The sequence below is a fragment of the Struthio camelus genome, unplaced genomic scaffold (assembly GCF_040807025.1).
Source record: "Struthio camelus isolate bStrCam1 unplaced genomic scaffold, bStrCam1.hap1 HAP1_SCAFFOLD_41, whole genome shotgun sequence".
In the NCBI taxonomy this organism is placed as follows: domain Eukaryota; kingdom Metazoa; phylum Chordata; class Aves; order Struthioniformes; family Struthionidae; genus Struthio; species Struthio camelus.
In genome coordinates, this window is record NW_027182695.1 from 1,083,678 (window position 1) to 1,100,702 (window position 17,025).

Here is a 17,025-nt window from a genome sequence, read left to right on the forward strand (position 1 = left end):
TTCGGGGCAGCCGGGCTGGCTCCGAGTGCCTTTCGGGGGGGCCGGGGAAGGCTCCGAGTGCCTTTTGGGGGGGCCGGGGAGCCTCCGAGTGCCTTTCGGGGCAGCCGGGCAGGCTCCGAGTGCCTTTCGGGGCTGTCGGTCTGCCTACCAGTGCCTTTCGGGGCGGCCGGGGAGGCTCCGAGTGCCTTTCGGGGCAACCAGGCCGGCTCCAAGTGCCTTTCGGGGTGGCCGCGGCCACCTCCGAGTGGCTTTCGGGGCGGCCGGGGAGGCTCCGAGTGCCTTTGGGGGGGGCCGGCGAAGGCTCCGAGTGCCTTTGTGGGCGGCAGGGGAGGCTCCGAGTGCCTTTGGGGGCGGCTGGCCAGCTCCGAGTGCCTTTCGGGGGGGCCGGCGAAGGCTGCGAGTGCCTTTCGGGGTGTCCGGGGAGGCTCCCAGTGCCTTTCGTGGCGGCCTGGGAGGTTCCGAGTGCCTATCAGGGCATCCGGGGAGGCTCTGAGTGCCTTTCGGGGAGGCTGGGGAGGCTCCGAGTGCCTTTTGGGGCGGCCGGGGAGGTTCCGAGTGCCCTTGGGGGCGGCCGGGGAGGCTCCGAGTGCCTTTCGGGGGGCCGTGGACGCTCTGAGTGCCTTTGGGGGTTGCCGGCCCCTCTCCGAGTGCCTTTTGGGGCGTCCGGGGAGGCTCCAAGTGCCTTTCGGTGCAGCCGGGGAGGCTCCGAGTGCCTTTCGGGGCATCCGGGGAGGCTCTGAGTGCCTTTCGGGGCATCCGGGAAGGCTCCGAGTGCCTTTCGGGTTGACTGGTCCGGCTCCGAGTGCCTTTGTGGGCGGCCGGGGAGGCTCCGAGTGCCTTTTGGGGCATCTGGGGAGGCTCCGAGTGCCTTTTGGGGCATCTGGGGAGGCTCCGAGTGCCTTTCGGGGGGCCGGCGACGCTCTGAGTGCCTTTGGGGGTGGCCAGGAAGGCTCCGAGTGCCTTTGTGGGCAGCCGGGGAGACTCCGAGTGCCTTTCGGGGCGGCCGGGGAGGCTCCGAGTGCCTTTCGTGGTGGCCGGGGAGGCTCCGAGTGCCTTTTGGGGCGTCCGTGCAGACTCCAAGTGCCTTTCGGGGTGGCCGGGCCCGCTCCGAGTGCCTTTCGGGGCGGCCGGGGAGGCTCCGAGTGCCTTTCGGGGCAGCCGGCGAGGCTCCGAGTGCCTTTCGGGGCGGCCGGGGAGGCTCCGAGTGCCTTTCGGGGCGGCCGGGCCACCTCCGAGTGCCTTTTGGGGCGTCCGTGCAGACTCCAAGTGCCTTTCGGGGTGGCCGGGCCCGCTCCGAGTGCCTTTCGGGGCGGCCGGGGAGGCTCCGAGTGCCTTTCGGGGCAGCCGGCGAGGCTCCGAGTGCCTTTCGGGGAGGCCGGGCCCGCTCCGAGTGCCTTTCGGGGCGGCTGGGGAGGCTCCGAGTGCCTTTCGGGGAGGCCGGGGAGGCTCCGAGTGCCTTTCGGGGCAGCCGGGCAGGCTCCGAGTGCCTTTGGGGGCGGCCGGGGAGGCTCCGAGTGCCTTTCGGGGCGGCTGGGGAGGCTCCGAGTGCCTTTCGGGGCAACCGGGCCGGCTCCAAGTGCCTTTCGGGGTGGCCCGGCCGCATCCTAGTGGCTTTCGGGGCGGCCGGGGAGGCTCCGAGTGCCTTTCGGGGTGGCCGGGCCACCTCTGAGTGCCATCGGGGCGGCCGGGGAGGCTCCGAGTGCCTTTCTTGGTGGCCGGGGAGGCTCCGAGTGCCTTTCGTGGTGGCCGGGCCTCCTCCGAGTGCCTTTCGGGGTGTCCGGGGAGGCTCCGAGTGCCTTTCGGGGCGGCTGGGGAGGCTCCGAGTGCCTTTCGGGGAGGCCGGGCCGCCTCCGAGTGCTTTTCGGGGTGGCCCGGCCGCATCCTAGTGCCTTTCAGGGCGGCCGGGGAGGCTCCGAGTGCCTTTTGGGGTGGCCGGGCCACCTCTGAGTGCCATCGGGGCATCCGGGGAGGCTCCGAGTGCCTTTCGGGGTGGCCGGGGAGGCTCCGAGTGCCTTTCGGGGCGGCCGGGCCTCCTCCGAGTGCCTTTCGGGGTAGCCGGGCCATCTCCGAGTGCCTTTCGGGGGGGCTGGCGAAGGCTCCGAGTGCCTTTGTGGGCGGCCGGGCAGGCTCCAAGTGCCTTTTGGGGCAGCCGGGGAGGCTCCGAGTGCCTTTCGGGGCGGCCGTGGAGGTTCCAAGTGCCTTTTGGGGCGGCCGGGGAGGCTCCGAGTGCCTTTCGGGGTGGCCAGGCAGGCTCCGAGTGCCTTTCGGGGTGTCCGGGCCGCCTCCGAGTGCCTTTCGGGGCGGTCGGGGCCGCCTCAGAGTGCCTTTGTGGGCGGCCGGGGAGGCTCCGAGTGCCTTTCGGGGTGGCCGGCCAAGGCTCCGAGTGCCTTTGTGGGCAGCCGGGGAGGCTCCGAGTGCCTTTTGGGGCGGCTAGGAAGGTTCCGAGTGCCTTTCGGGGTTTCCGGGCCGCCTCCGAGTACCTTTGGAGGCAGCCGGGGAGGCTCCGAGTGCCTTTGTGGGTGGTCGTGGAGGCTCCGAGTGCCTTTCGGGGTGGCCGGGGAACTCCGAGTGCCTTTGTGGGCGGCCGGGCAGGCTCCGAGTGCCTTTCGGGGTTGCCAAACCGCCTCCCAGTGCCTTTCGGTGCAGCCGGCGAGGCTCCGAGTGCCTTTCGGGGCGGTCGGTCAGGCTCCGAGTGCCTTTGGAGGCGGCCGGGCCGCCTCCGAGTGCCTTTCGGGGCGGCCGGGGAGGCTCCGAGTGCCTTTCGGGGCAGCCGGGGAGGCTCCGAGTGCCTTTGGGGGTGGCCGGGGAGGCTCCGAGTGCCTTTGGGGGCGGCCGGCGAGGCTCCGAGTGCCTTTGGGGGCGGCCGTGGAGGCTCCGAGTGCCTTTGGGGGCCTCCGGCGAGGCTTCGAGTGTCTTTCGGGGTGGCCAGACCGCCTCCGAGTGCCTTTCGGGGAGGCCGGGCCGCCTCCGAGTGCCTTTCGGGGTGGCTGAGCAGGCTCCGAGTGCCTTTCGGGGCGGCCGGGGAGGCTCTGAGTGCCTTTGTGGGTGGCCGGACCGACTCCGAGTGCCTTTCGGGGCGTCCGCGGAGGCTGCGAGTGCCTTTCAGGGTGGCCGAGACGCCTCCGAGTGCCTTTGTGGGCGGCCGGGCCGCCTCCGAGTGCCTTTGTGGGCGTCCGGGCAGGCTCCGAGTGCCTTTCGGTGCGACTGGGGAGGCTCCGAGTGCCTTTCGTGGCGGCCTGGGAGGTTCCGAGTGCCTATCAGGGCATCCGGGGAGGCTCTGAGTGCCTTTCGGGGAGGCTGGGGAGGCTCCGAGTGCCTTTTGGGGCGGCCGGGGAGGTTCCGAGTGCCCTTGGGGGAGGCCGGGGAGGCTCCGAGTGCCTTTCGGGGGGCCGTGGACGCTCTGAGTGCCTTTGGGGGTTGCCGGCCCCTCTCCGAGTGCCTTTTGGGGCGTCCGGGGAGGCTCCAAGTGCCTTTCGGTGCAGCCGGGGAGGCTCCGAGTGCCTTTCGGGGCATCCGGGGAGGCTCTGAGTGCCTTTCGGGGCATCCGGGAAGGCTCCGAGTGCCTTTCGCGGTGGCCGGGGAGGCTCCGAGTGCCTTTCGGGGTGGCCGGGCTGCCTCCGAGTGCCCTTGGGGGCGGCCGGGGAGGCCCCGAGTGCCTTTCGGGGCATCTGGGGAGGCTCCGAGTGCCTTTCGGGGGGCCGGCGACGCTCTGAGTGCCTTTGGGGGTGGCCAGGAAGGCTCCGAGTGCCTTTGTGGGCAGCCGGGGAGACTCCGAGTGCCTTTCGGGGCGGCCGGGGAGGCTCCGAGTGCCTTTCGTGGTGGCCGGGGAGGCTCCGAGTGCCTTTTGGGGCGTCCGTGCAGACTCCAAGTGCCTTTCGGGGTGGCCGGGGAGGCTCCGAGTGCCTTTTGGGGCGTCCGTGCAGACTCCAAGTGCCTTTCGGGGTGGCCGGGCCCGCTCCGAGTGCCTTTCGGGGCAGCCGGGGAGGCTCCGAGTGCCTTTGTGGGAGGTCGGGCAGGCTCCGAGTGCCTTTCGGGGCGGCCGGGGAGGCTCCGAGTGCCTTTCGGGGCAGCCGGCGAGGCTCCGAGTGCCTTTCGGGGCGGCCGGGCAGGCTCCGAGTGCCTTTTGGGGCGTCCGTGCAGACTCCAAGTGCCTTTCGGGGAGGCCGGGCCCGCTCCGAGTGCCTTTCGGGGCGGCTGCGGAGGCTCCGAGTGCCTTTCGGGGAGGCCGGGGAGGCTCCGATTGCCTTTCGGGGTGGCCGGGGAGGCTCCAAGTGCCTTTGTGGGAGGTCGGGCAGGCTCCGAGTGCCTTTCGGAGTGGCCAGGGAGGCTCCGAGTGCCTTTCGGGGCCACCGGTGAAGCTCCGAGTGCCTTTCGGGGTGGCCGGGGAGGCTCCGAGTGCCTTTCGGGGTGTCCGGGGAGGCTCCGAGTGCCTTTCGGGGTTGCCAGACCGCCTCCCAGTGCCTTTCGGGGAGGCCGGGGAGGCTCCGAGAGCCTTTCGGGGCGGCCGGGGAGGCTCCGAGTGCCTTTCGAGGAGGCCGGGCTGGCTCCGAGTGCCTTTTTGAGTGGCAGTGGAGGCTCCGAGTGCCTTTCGGGGTGGCCGGGCCACCTCCGAGTGCCTTTCGGGGCAACCGTGCCGCCTCCGAGTGCATTTGTGGGAGGTCGGGGAGGCTCCGAGTGCCTTTCGGGGCGGCCGGGCCGCCTCCGAGTGCCTTTTGGGTCGGCCGGGCCCGCTCCTAGTGCCTTTCGGGGCGGCCGGGCCGCCTCCGAGTGCCTTTCGGAGTGGCCGGGCCGCCTCCCAGTGCCTTTCGGGGCGGCCGGGGCTGTCTCCGAGTGCCTTTCGGGGCAGCCGGGCTGGCTCCGAGTGCCTTTTGGGGGGGCCGGGGAAGGCTCCGAGTGCCTTTTGGGGGGGCCGGGGAGCCTCCGAGTGCCTTTCGGGGCTGCCGGGCAGGCTCCGAGTGCCTTTCGGGGCTGTCGGTCTGCCTACCAGTGCCTTTCGGGGCGGCCGGGGAGGCTCCGAGTGCCTTTCGGGGCAACCGGGCCGGCTCCAAGTGCCTTTCGGGGTGGCCGCGGCCGCCTCCGAGTGGCTTTCGGGGCGGCCGGGGAGGCTCCGAGTGCCTTTGGGGGGGGCCGGCGAAGGCTCCGAGTGCCTTTGTGGGCGGCAGGGGAGGCTCCGAGTGCCTTTGGGGGCGGCTGGCCAGCTCCGAGTGCCTTTCGGGGGGGCCGGTGAAGGCTGCGAGTGCCTTTCGGGGCGTCCGGGGAGGCTCCCAGTGCCTTTCGGGGCGGCTGGGGAGGCTCTGAGTGCCTTTCGGGGCGGTCGGTCAGGCTCCGAGTGCCTTTCGGGGAGGCCGGGCCGCCTCCGAGTGCTTTTCGGGGTGGCCGGGCCGCATCCTAGTGCCTTTCGTGGCGGCCGGGGAGGCTCCGAGTGCCTTTGTGGGAGGTCGGGCAGGCTCCGAGTGCCTTTCGGAGTGGCCAGGGAGGCTCTGAGTGCCTTTCGGGGCCACCGGTGAAGCTCCGAGTGCCTTTCGGAGTGGCCGGGCAGGCTCCGAGTGCCTTTCGGGGTGTCCGGGGAGGCTCCGAGTGCCTTTGGGGGCAGCCGGGGAGGCTCCGAGTGCCTTTGGGGGCGGCCGGGCAGGCTCCAAGAGCCTTTCAGGGCAACCGGGGAGGCTGTGAGTGCCTTTCGGGGTGTCCGGGGAGGCTCCGAGTGCCTTTGTGGGCGGCCGGGCAGGCTCCAAGTGCCTTTTGGGGCAGCCGGGGAGGCTCCGAGTGCCTTTCGGGGCGGCCGTGGAGGTTCCAAGTGCCTTTTGGGGCGGCCGGGGAGGCTCCGAGTGCCTTTCGGGGTGGCCAGGCAGGCTCCGAGTGCCTTTCGGGGTGTCCGGGCCGCCTCCGAGTGCCTTTCGGGGCGGTCGGGGCCGCCTCAGAGTGCCTTTGTGGGCGGCCGGGGAGGCTCCGAGTGCCTTTCGGGGTGGCCGGCCAAGGCTCCGAGTGCCTTTGTGGGCAGCCGGGGAGGCTCCGAGTGCCTTTTGGGGCGGCTGGGAAGGTTCCGAGTGCCTTTCGGGGTTTCCGGGCCGCCTCCGAGTACCTTTGGAGGCAGCCGGGGAGGCTCCGAGTGCCTTTGTGGGTGGTCGTGGAGGCTCCGAGTGCCTTTCGGGGTGGCCGGGGAACTCCGAGTGCCTTTGTGGGCGGCCGGGCAGGCTCCGAGTGCCTTTCGGGGTTGCCAAACCGCCTCCCAGTGCCTTTCGGTGCAGCCGGCGAGGCTCCGAGTGCCTTTCGGGGCGGTCGGTCAGGCTCCGAGTGCCTTTGGAGGCGGCCGGGCCGCCTCCGAGTGCCTTTCGGGGCGGCCGGGGAGGCTCCGAGTGCCTTTCGGGGCAGCCGGGGAGGCTCCGAGTGCCTTTGGGGGTGGCCGGGGAGGCTCCGAGTGCCTTTGGGGGCGGCCGTGGAGGCTCCGAGTGCCTTTGGGGGCCTCCGGCGAGGCTTCGAGTGTCTTTCGGGGTGGCCAGACCGCCTCCGAGTGCCTTTCGGGGAGGCCGGGCCGCCTCCGAGTGCCTTTCGGGGTGGCTGAGCAGGCTCCGAGTGCCTTTCGGGGCGGCCGGGGAGGCTCTGAGTGCCTTTGTGGGTGGCCGCGGCCGCCTCCGAGTGGCTTTCGGGGCGGCCGGGGAGGCTCCGAGTGCCTTTGGGGGGGGCCGGCGAAGGCTCCGAGTGCCTTTGTGGGCGGCAGGGGAGGTTCCGAGTGCCTTTGGGGGCGACTGGCCAGCTCCGAGTGCCTTTCGGGGGGGCCGGCGAAGGCTGCGAGTGCCTTTCGGGGCGTCCGGGGAGGCTCCCAGTGCCTTTCGGGGCGGCTGGGGAGGCTCTGAGTGCCTTTCGGGGCGGTCGGTCAGGCTCCGAGTGCCTTTCGGGGAGGCCGGGCCGCCTCCGAGTGCTTTTCGGGGTGGCCGGGCCGCATCCTAGTGCCTTTCGTGGCGGCCGGGGAGGCTCCGAGTGCCTTTGTGGGAGGTCGGGCAGGCTCCGAGTGCCTTTCGGAGTGGCCAGGGAGGCTCTGAGTGCCTTTCGGGGCCACCGGTGAAGCTCCGAGTGCCTTTCGGGGTGGCCGGGCAGGCTCCGAGTGCCTTTCGGGGTGTCCGGGGAGGCTCCGAGTGCCTTTGGGGGCAGCCGGGGAGGCTCCGAGTGCCTTTCGGGGCGGCCGGGCAGGCTCCGAGAGCCTTTCAGGGCAACCGGGGAGGCTGTGAGTGCCTTTTGGGTCGGCCGGGCCGCCTCCGAGTGCCTTTGTGAGACGTCGGGGAGCCTCCGAGTGCCTTTCGGGGTGGCCGGGGAGGATCCAAGTGCCTTTCGGGGTGGCCGGGGAGGCTCCGAGTGCCTTTCGGGGCAGCTGGGCCGCCTCCGAGTGCTTTTTTGGGCAGCCGGGCCACCTCCAAGTGCCTTTCGGGGAGGCCGGGGAGGCTCCGAGTGCCTTTCAGTGCGACTGGGGAGGCTCCGAGTGCCTTTCGGGGCGGCCTGGGAGGTTCCGAGTGCCTATCAGGGCATCCGGGGAGGCTCTGAGTGCCTTTCGGGGAGGCTGGGGAGGCTCCGAGTGCCTTTTGGGGCGGCCGGGGAGGTTCCAAGTGACTTTCGGTGCAGCCGGGGAGGCTCCGAGTGCCTTTTGGGGCGGCCGGGGAGGTTCCGAGTGCCCTTGGGGGCGGCCGTTGAGGCTCCGAGTGCCTTTCGGGGGGCCGTGGACGCTCTGAGTGCCTTTGGGGGTTGCCGGCCCCTCTCCGAGTGCCTTTTGGGGCGTCCGGGGAGGCTCCAAGTGCCTTTCGGTGCAGCCGGGGAGGATCCAAGTGCCTTTCAGGGTGGCCGGGGAGGCTCCGAGTGCCTTTCGGGGCAGCTGGGCCGCCTCCGAGTGCTTTTTTGGGCAGCCGGGCCACCTCCAAGTGCCTTTCGGGGAGGCCGGGGAGGCTCCGAGAGCCTTTCGGGGCGGCCGGGGAGGCTCCGAGTGCCTTTCGAGGAGGCCGGGCTGGCTCCGAGGGCCTTTTTGAGTGGCAGTGGAGGCTCCGAGTGCCTTTCGGGGAGGCCGGGCCACCTCCGAGTGCCTTTCGGGGCGGCCGGGGCCGCCTCCGAGTGCCTTTCGGAGTGGCCGGGCCGCCTCCGAGTGCCTTTCGGGGCGGCCGGGGCCGCCTCCGAGTGGCTTTCGGGGCTGCCGAGCTGGCTCCGAGTGCCTTTCGGGGGGGCCGGCGAAGGCTCCAAGTGCCTTTCGGGGCAGCCGGGCCATCTCCGAGTGCCTTTCGGGGCGGTCGGTCTGCCTACCAGTGCCTTTCGGGGCGGCCGGGGAGGCTCCGAGTGCCTTTCGGGGCAACCGGGCCGGCTCCAAGTGCCTTTCGGGGTGGCCGCGGCCGCCTCCGAGTGGCTTTCGGGGCGGCCGGGGAGGCTCCGAGTGCCTTTTGGGGGGGGCCGGCGAAGGCTCCGAGTGCCTTTGTGGGCGGCAGGGGAGGCTCCGAGTGCCTTTGGGGGCGGCTGGCCAGCTCCGAGTGCCTTTCGGGGGGGCCAGCGAAGGCTGCGAGTGCCTTTCGGGGCGTCCGGGGAGGCTCCGAGTGCCTTTTGGGGCGGCCGGGGAACTCCGAGTGCCTTTCGGGGCGGCTGGGGAGGCTCCGAGTGCCTTTCGGGGAGGCCGGGCCGCCTCCGAGTGCTTTTCGGGGTGGCCGGGCCGCATCCTAGTGCCTTTCGTGGCGGCCGGGGAGGCTCCGAGTGCCTTTGTGGGAGGTCGGGCAGGCTCCGAGTGCCTTTCGGAGTGGCCAGGGAGGCTCCGAGTGCCTTTCGGGGCCACCGGTGAAGCTCCGAGTGCCTTTCGGGGTGGCCGGGCAGGCTCCGAGTGCCTTTCGGGGTGTCCGGGGAGGCTCCGAGTGCCTTTGGGGGCAGCCGGGGAGGCTCCGAGTGCCTTTGGGGGCGGCCGGGCAGGCTCCGAGAGCCTTTCAGGGCAACCGGGGAGGCTGTGAGTGCCTTTTGGGTCGGCCGGGCCGCCTCCGAGTGCCTTTGTGAGACGTCGGGGAGCCTCCGAGTGCCTTTCGGGGCGGCCGGGGAGGATCCAAGTGCCTTTCGGGGTGGCCGGGCCGCCTCCGAGTGCCTTTCGGGGCGGTCGGGGCCGCCTCAGAGTGCCTTTGTGGGCGGCCGGGCAGGCTCCGAGTGCCTTTCGGGGTGGCCGGCCAAGGCTCCGAGTGCCTTTGTGGGCAGCCGGGGAGGCTCCGAGTGCCTTTTGGGGCGGCTAGGAAGGTTCCGAGTGCCTTTCGGGGTTTCCGGGCTGCCTCCGAGTACCTTTGGAGGCAGCCGGGGAGGCTCCGAGTGCCTTTGTGGGTGGTCGTGGAGGCTCCGAGTGCCTTTCGGGGTGGCCGGGGAACTCCGAGTGCCTTTGTGGGCGGCCGGGCAGGCTCCGAGTGCCTTTCGGGGTTGCCAGACCGCCTCCCAGTGGCTTTCGGTGCAGCCGGCGAGGCTCCGAGTGCCTTTCGGGGCGGTCGGTCAGGCTCCGAGTGCCTTTGGAGGCGTCCGGGCCGCCTCCGAGTGCCTTTCGGGGCGGCCGGGGAGGCTCCGAGTGCCTTTCGGGGCAGCCGGGGAGGCTCCGAGTGCCTTTGGGGGTGGCCGGGGAGGCTCCGAGTGCCTTTTGGGGCGGCCGGCGAGGCTCCGAGTGCCTTTGGGGGCGGCCGTGGAGGCTCCGAGTGCCTTTTGGGGCATCTGGGGAGGCTCCGAGTGCCTTTCGGGGGGCCGGCGACGCTCTGAGTGCCTTTGGGGGTGGCCAGGAAGGCTCCGAGTGCCTTTGTGGGCAGCCGGGGAGACTCCGAGTGCCTTTCGGGGCGGCCGGGGAGGCTCCGAGTGCCTTTCGTGGTGGCCGGGGAGGCTCCGAGTGCCTTTTGGGGCGTCCGTGCAGACTCCAAGTGCCTTTCGGGGTGGCCGGGCCCGCTCCGAGTGCCTTTCGGGGCAGCCGGGGAGGCTCCGAGTGCATTTGTGGGAGGTCGGGCAGGCTCCGAGTGCCTTTCGGGGCGGCCGGGGAGGCTCCGAGTGCCTTTCGGGGCAGCCGGCGAGGCTCCGAGTGCCTTTCGGGGAGGACGGGCCGCCTCCGAATGCCTTTCAGGGCGGCCGGGCAGGCTCCGAGTGCCTTTCGGGTTGACTGGTCCGGCTCCGAGTGCCTTTCGGGGCGGCCGGGCCGCCTCCGAGTGCCTTTGTGGGCGGCCGGGGAGGCTCCGAGTGCCTTTTGGGGCATCTGGGGAGGCTCCGAGTGCCTTTCGGGGGGCCGGCGACGCTCTGAGTGCCTTTGGGGGTGGCCAGGAAGGCTCCGAGTGCCTTTGTGGGCAGCCGGGGAGACTCCGAGTGCCTTTTGGGGCGGCCGGGGAGGCTCCGAGTGCCTTTCGTGGTGGCCGGGGAGGCTCCGAGTGCCTTTTGGGGCGTCCGTGCAGACTCCAAGTGCCTTTCGGGGTGGCCGGGCCCGCTCCGAGTGCCTTTCGGGGCAGCCGGGGAGGCTCCGAGTGCCTTTGTGGGAGGTCGGGCAGGCTCCGAGTGCCTTTCGGGGCGGCCGGGGAGGCTCCGAGTGCCTTTCGGGGCAGCCGGCGAGGCTCCGAGTGCCTTTCGGGGCGGCCGGGGAGGCTCCGAGTGCCTTTCTTGGTGGCCGGGCCACCTCCGAGTGCCTTTCGGGGTGTCCGTGCAGACTCCAAGTGCCTTTCGGGGAGGCCGGGCCGCGTCTGAGTGCCTTTCGGGGCAGCCGGGGAGGCTCCGAGTGCCTTTGTGGGAGGTCGGGCAGGCTCCGAGTGCCTTTGGGGGCGGCCGGGGAGGCTCCGAGTGCCTTTCGGGGCAGCCGGCGAGGCTCCGAGTGCCTTTCGGGGCGGCTGGGGAGGCTCCGAGTGCCTTTCGGGGAGGCCGGGGAGGCTCCGAGTGCCTTTCGGGGCAGCCGGGCAGGCTCCGAGTGCCTTTGGGGGCGGCCGGGGAGGCTCCGAGTGCCTTTCGGGGCGGCTGGGGAGGCTCCGAGTGCCTTTCGGGGCAACCGGGCCGGCTCCAAGTGCCTTTCGGGGTGGCCCGGCCGCATCCTAGTGGCTTTCGGGGCGGCCGGGGAGGCTCCGAGTGCCTTTTGGGGTGGCCGGGCCACCTCTGAGTGCCATCGGGGCGGCCGGGGAGGCTCCGAGTGCCTTTCGTGGTGGCCGGGGAGGCTCCGAGTGCCTTTCGTGGTGGCCGGGCCTCCTCCGAGTGCCTTTCGGGGTGTCCGGGGAGGCTCCGAGTGCCTTTCGGGGCGGCTGGGGAGGCTCCGAGTGCCTTTCGGGGAGGCCGGGCCGCCTCCGAGTGCTTTTCGGGGTGGCCCGGCCGCATCCTAGTGCCTTTCAGGGCGGCCGGGGAGGCTCCGAGTGCCTTTCGGGGTGGCCGGGCCACCTCTGAGTGCCATCGGGGCAGCCGGGGAGGCTCCGAGTGCCTTTCGGGGTGGCCGGGGAGGCTCCGAGTGCCTTTCGGGGCGGCCGGGCCTCCTCCGAGTGCCTTTCGGGGTAGCCGGGCCATCTCCGAGTGCCTTTCGGGGGGGCTGGCGAAGGCTCCGAGTGCCTTTGTGGGCGGCCGGGCAGGCTCCAAGTGCCTTTTGGGGCAGCCGGGGAGGCTCCGAGTGCCTTTCGGGGCGGCCGGGCAGGCTCCGAGAGCCTTTTGGGGCGGCCGGGGAGGCTCCGAGTGCCTTTCGGGGTGGCCAGGCAGGCTCCGAGTGCCTTTCGGGGTGTCCTGTCCGCCTCCGAGTGCCTTTCGGGGCGGTCGGGGCCGCCTCAGAGTGCCTTTGTGGGCGGCCGGGCAGGCTCCGAGTGCCTTTCGGGGTGGCCGGCCAAGGCTCCGAGTGCCTTTGTGGGCAGCCGGGGAGGCTCCGAGTGCCTTTTGGGGCGGCTAGGAAGGTTCCGAGTGCCTTTCGGGGTTTCCGGGCCGCCTCCGAGTACCTTTGGAGGCAGCCGGGGAGGCTCCGAGTGCCTTTGTGGGTGGTCGTGGAGGCTCCGAGTGCCTTTCGGGGTGGCCGGGGAACTCCGAGTGCCTTTGTGGGCGGCCGGGCAGGCTCCGAGTGCCTTTCGGGGTTGCCAAACCGCCTCCCAGTGCCTTTCGGTGCAGCCGGCGAGGCTCCGAGTGCCTTTCGGGGCGGTCGGTCAGGCTCCGAGTGCCTTTGGAGGCGGCCGGGCCGCCTCCGAGTGCCTTTCGGGGCGGCCGGGGAGGCTCCGAGTGCCTTTCGGGGCAGCCGGGGAGGCTCCGAGTGCCTTTGGGGGTGGCCGGGGAGGCTCCGAGTGCCTTTGGGGGCGGCCGTGGAGGCTCCGAGTGCCTTTGGGGGCCTCCGGCGAGGCTTCGAGTGTCTTTCGGGGTGGCCAGACCGCCTCCGAGTGCCTTTCGGGGAGGCCGGGCCGCCTCCGAGTGCCTTTCGGGGTGGCTGAGCAGGCTCCGAGTGCCTTTCGGGGCGGCCGGGGAGGCTCTGAGTGCCTTTGTGGGTGGCCGGACCGACTCCGAGTGCCTTTCGGGGCGTCCACGGAGGCTGCGAGTGCCTTTCAGGGTGGCCGAGCCGCCTCCGAGTGCCTTTGTGGGCGGCCGGGCCGCCTCCGAGTGCCTTTGTGGGCGTCCGGGCAGGCTCCGAGTGCCTTTCGGTGCGACTGGGGAGGCTCCGAGTGCCTTTCGTGGCGGCCTGGGAGGTTCCGAGTGCCTATCAGGGCATCCGGGGAGGCTCTGAGTGCCTTTCGGGGAGGCTGGGGAGGCTCCGAGTGCCTTTTGGGGCGGCCGGGGAGGTTCCGAGTGCCCTTGGGGGCGGCCGGGGAGGCTCTGAGTGCCTTTCGGGGGGCCGTGGACGCTCTGAGTGCCTTTGGGGGTTGCCGGCCCCTCTCCGAGTGCCTTTTGGGGCGTCCGGGGAGGCTCCAAGTGCCTTTCGGTGCAGCCGGGGAGGCTCCGAGTGCCTTTTGGGGCATCCGGGGAGGCTCTGAGTGCCTTTCGGGGCATCCGGGAAGGCTCCGAGTGCCTTTCGGGTTGACTGGTCCGGCTCCGAGTGCCTTTCGGGGCGGCCGGGCCGCCTCCGAGTGCCTTTGTGGGCGGCCGGGGAGGCTCCGAGTGCCTTTTGGGGCATCTGGGGAGGCTCCGAGTGCCTTTCGGGGGGCCGGCGACGCTCTGAGTGCCTTTGGGGGTGGCCAGGAAGGCTCCGAGTGCCTTTGTGGGCAGCCGGGGAGACTCCGAGTGCCTTTCGGGGCGGCCGGGGAGGCTCCGAGTGCCTTTCGTGGTGGCCGGGGAGGCTCCGAGTGCCTTTTGGGGCGTCCGTGCAGACTCCAAGTGCCTTTCGGGGTGGCCGGGCCCGCTCCGAGTGCCTTTCGGGGCGGCCGGGGAGGCTCCGAGTGCCTTTCGGGGCAGCCGGCGAGGCTCCGAGTGCCTTTCGGGGCGGCCGGGGAGGCTCCGAGTGCCTTTCGGGGCGGCTGGGGAGGCTCCGAGTGCCTTTCGGGGCAACCGGGCCGGCTCCAAGTGCCTTTCGGGGTGGCCCGGCCGCATCCTAGTGGCTTTCGGGGCGGCCGGGGAGGCTCCGAGTGCCTTTCGGGGTGGCCGGGCCACCTCTGAGTGCCATCGGGGCGGCCGGGGAGGCTCCGAGTGCCTTTCTTGGTGGCCGGGGAGGCTCCGAGTGCCTTTCGTGGTGGCCGGGCCTCCTCCGAGTGCCTTTCGGGGTGTCCGGGGAGGCTCCGAGTGCCTTTCGGGGCGGCTGGGGAGGCTCCGAGTGCCTTTCGGGGAGGCCGGGCCGCCTCCGAGTGCTTTTCGGGGTGGCCCGGCCGCATCCTAGTGCCTTTCAGGGCGGCCGGGGAGGCTCCGAGTGCCTTTCGGGGCGGCTGGGGAGGCTCCGAGTGCCTTTCGGGGCAACCGGGCCGGCTCCAAGTGCCTTTCGGGGTGGCCCGGCCGCATCCTAGTGGCTTTCGGGGCGGCCGGGGAGGCTCCGAGTGCCTTTCGGGGTGGCCGGGCCACCTCTGAGTGACATCGGGGCGGCCGGGGAGGCTCCGAGTGCCTTTCTTGGTGGCCGGGGAGGCTCCGAGTGCCTTTCGTGGTGGCCGGGCCTCCTCCGAGTGCCTTTCGGGGTGTCCGGGGAGGCTCCGAGTGCCTTTCGGGGCGGCTGGGGAGGCTCCGAGTGCCTTTCGGGGAGGCCGGGCCGCCTCCGAGTGCTTTTCGGGGTGGCCCGGCCGCATCCTAGTGCCTTTCAGGGCGGCCGGGGAGGCTCCGAGTGCCTTTCGGGGTGGCCGGGCCACCTCTGAGTGCCATCGGGGCAGCCGGGGAGGCTCCGAGTGCCTTTCGGGGTGGCCGGGGAGGCTCCGAGTGCCTTTCGGGGCGGCCGGGCCTCCTCCGAGTGCCTTTCGGGGTAGCCGGGCCATCTCCGAGTGCCTTTCGGGGGGGCTGGCGAAGGCTCCGAGTGCCTTTGTGGGCGGCCGGGCAGGCTCCAAGTGCCTTTTGGGGCAGCCGGGGAGGCTCCGAGTGCCTTTCGGGGCGGCCGTGGAGGTTCCAAGTGCCTTTTGGGGCGGCCGGGGAGGCTCCGAGTGCCTTTCGGGGTGGCCAGGCAGGCTCCGAGTGCCTTTCGGGGTGTCCGGGCCGCCTCCGAGTGCCTTTCGGGGCGGTCGGCGAAGGCTCCGAGTGCCTTTGTGGGCAGCCGGGGAGGCTCCGAGTGCCTTTTGGGGCGGCTAGGAAGGTTCCGAGTGCCTTTCGGGGTTTCCGGGCCGCCTCCGAGTACCTTTGGAGGCAGCCGGGGAGGCTCCGAGTGCCTTTGTGGGTGGTCGTGGAGGCTCCGAGTGCCTTTCGGGGTGGCCGGGGAACTCCGAGTGCCTTTGTGGGCGGCCGGGCAGGCTCCGAGTGCCTTTCGGGGTTGCCAGACCGCCTCCCAGTGCCTTTCGGTGCAGCCGGCGAGGCTCCGAGTGCCTTTCGGGGCGGTCGGTCAGGCTCCGAGTGCCTTTGGAGGCGGCCGGGCCGCCTCCGAGTGCCTTTCGGGGCGGCCGGGGAGGCTCCGAGTGCCTTTCGGGGCAGCCGGGGAGGCTCCGAGTGCCTTTGGGGGTGGCCGGGGAGGCTCCGAGTGCCTTTGGGGGCGGCCGGCGAGGCTCCGAGTGCCTTTGGGGGTGGCCAGGAAGGCTCCGAGTGCCTTTCGGGGTGGCCGGGGAACTCCGAGTGCCTTTGTGGGCGGCCGGGGAGGCTCCGAGTGCCTTTCGGGGTGGCCGGCGAAGGCTCCGAGTGCCTTTGTGGGCAGCCGGGGAGGCTCCGAGTGCCTTTTGGGGCGGCTAGGAAGGTTCCGAGTGCCTTTCGGGGTTTCCGGGCCGCCTCCGAGTACCTTTGGAGGCAGCCGGGGAGGCTCCGAGTGCCTTTGTGGGTGGTCGTGGAGGCTCCGAGTGCCTTTCGGGGTGGCCGGGGAACTCCGAGTGCCTTTGTGGGCGGCCGGGCAGGCTCCGAGTGCCTTTCGGGGTTGCCAGACCGCCTCCCAGTGGCTTTCGGTGCAGCCGGCGAGGCTCCGAGTGCCTTTCGGGGCGGTCGGTCAGGCTCCGAGTGCCTTTGGAGGCGGCCGGGCCGCCTCCGAGTGCCTTTCGGGGCGGCCGGGGAGGCTCCGAGTGCCTTTCGGGGCAGCCGGGGAGGCTCCGAGTGCCTTTGGGGGTGGCCGGGGAGGCTCCGAGTGCCTTTGGGGGCGGCCGGCGAGGCTCCGAGTGCCTTTGGGGGCGGCCGTGGAGGCTCCGAGTGCCTTTGGGGGCCTCCGGCGAGGCTTCGAGTGTCTTTCGGGGTGGCCAGACCGCCTCCGAGTGCCTTTCGGGGAGGCCGGGCCGCCTCCGAGTGCCTTTCGGGGTGGCTGAGCAGGCTCCGAGTGCCTTTCGGGGCGGCCGGGGAGGCTCTGAGTGCCTTTGTGGGTGGCCGGACCGACTCCGAGTGCCTTTCGGGGCGTCCGCGGAGGCTGCGAGTGCCTTTCAGGGTGGCCGAGCCGCCTCCGAGTGCCTTTGTGGGCGGCCGGGCCGCCTCCGAGTGCCTTTGTGGGCGTCCGGGCAGGCTCCGAGTGCCTTTCGGTGCGACTGGGGAGGCTCCGAGTGCCTTTCGTGGCGGCCTGGGAGGTTCCGAGTGCCTATCAGGGCATCCGGGGAGGCTCTGAGTGCCTTTCGGGGAGGCTGGGGAGGCTCCGAGTGCCTTTCGGGGCATCCGGGGAGGCTCTGAGTGCCTTTCGGGGCATCCGGGAAGGCTCCGAGTGCCTTTCGCGGTGGCCGGGGAGGCTCCGAGTGCCTTTCGGGGTGGCCGGGCTGCCTCCGAGTGCCCTTGGGGGCGGCCGGGGAGGCTCCGAGTGCCTTTCGGGGCATCTGGGGAGGCTCCGAGTGCCTTTCGGGGGGCCGGCGACGCTCTGAGTGCCTTTGGGGGTGGCCAGGAAGGCTCCGAGTGCCTTTGTGGGCAGCCGGGGAGACTCCGAGTGCCTTTTGGGGCGGCCGGGGAGGCTCCGAGTGCCTTTCGTGGTGGCCGGGGAGGCTCCGAGTGCCTTTTGGGGCGTCCGTGCAGACTCCAAGTGCCTTTCGGGGTGGCCGGGGAGGCTCCGAGTGCCTTTTGGGGCGTCCGTGCAGACTCCAAGTGCCTTTCGGGGTGGCCGGGCCCGCTCCGAGTGCCTTTCGGGGCAGCCGGGGAGGCTCCGAGTGCCTTTGTGGGAGGTCGGGCAGGCTCCGAGTGCCTTTCGGGGCGGCCGGGGAGGCTCCGAGTGCCTTTCGGGGCAGCCGGCGAGGCTCCGAGTGCCTTTCGGGGCGGCCGGGCAGGCTCCGAGTGCCTTTTGGGGCGTCCGTGCAGACTCCAAGTGCCTTTCGGGGAGGCCGGGCCCGCTCCGAGTGCCTTTCGGGGCGGCTGGGGAGGCTCCGAGTGCCTTTCGGGGAGGCCGGGGAGGCTCCGAGTGCCTTTCGGGGCGGCCGGGGAGGCTCCGAGTGCCTTTCGGGGCGGCTGGGGAGGCTCCGAGTGCCTTTCGGGGCAACCGGGCCGGCTCCAAGTGCCTTTCGGGGTGGCCCGGCCGCATCCTAGTGGCTTTCGGGGCGGCCGGGGAGGCTCCGAGTGCCTTTT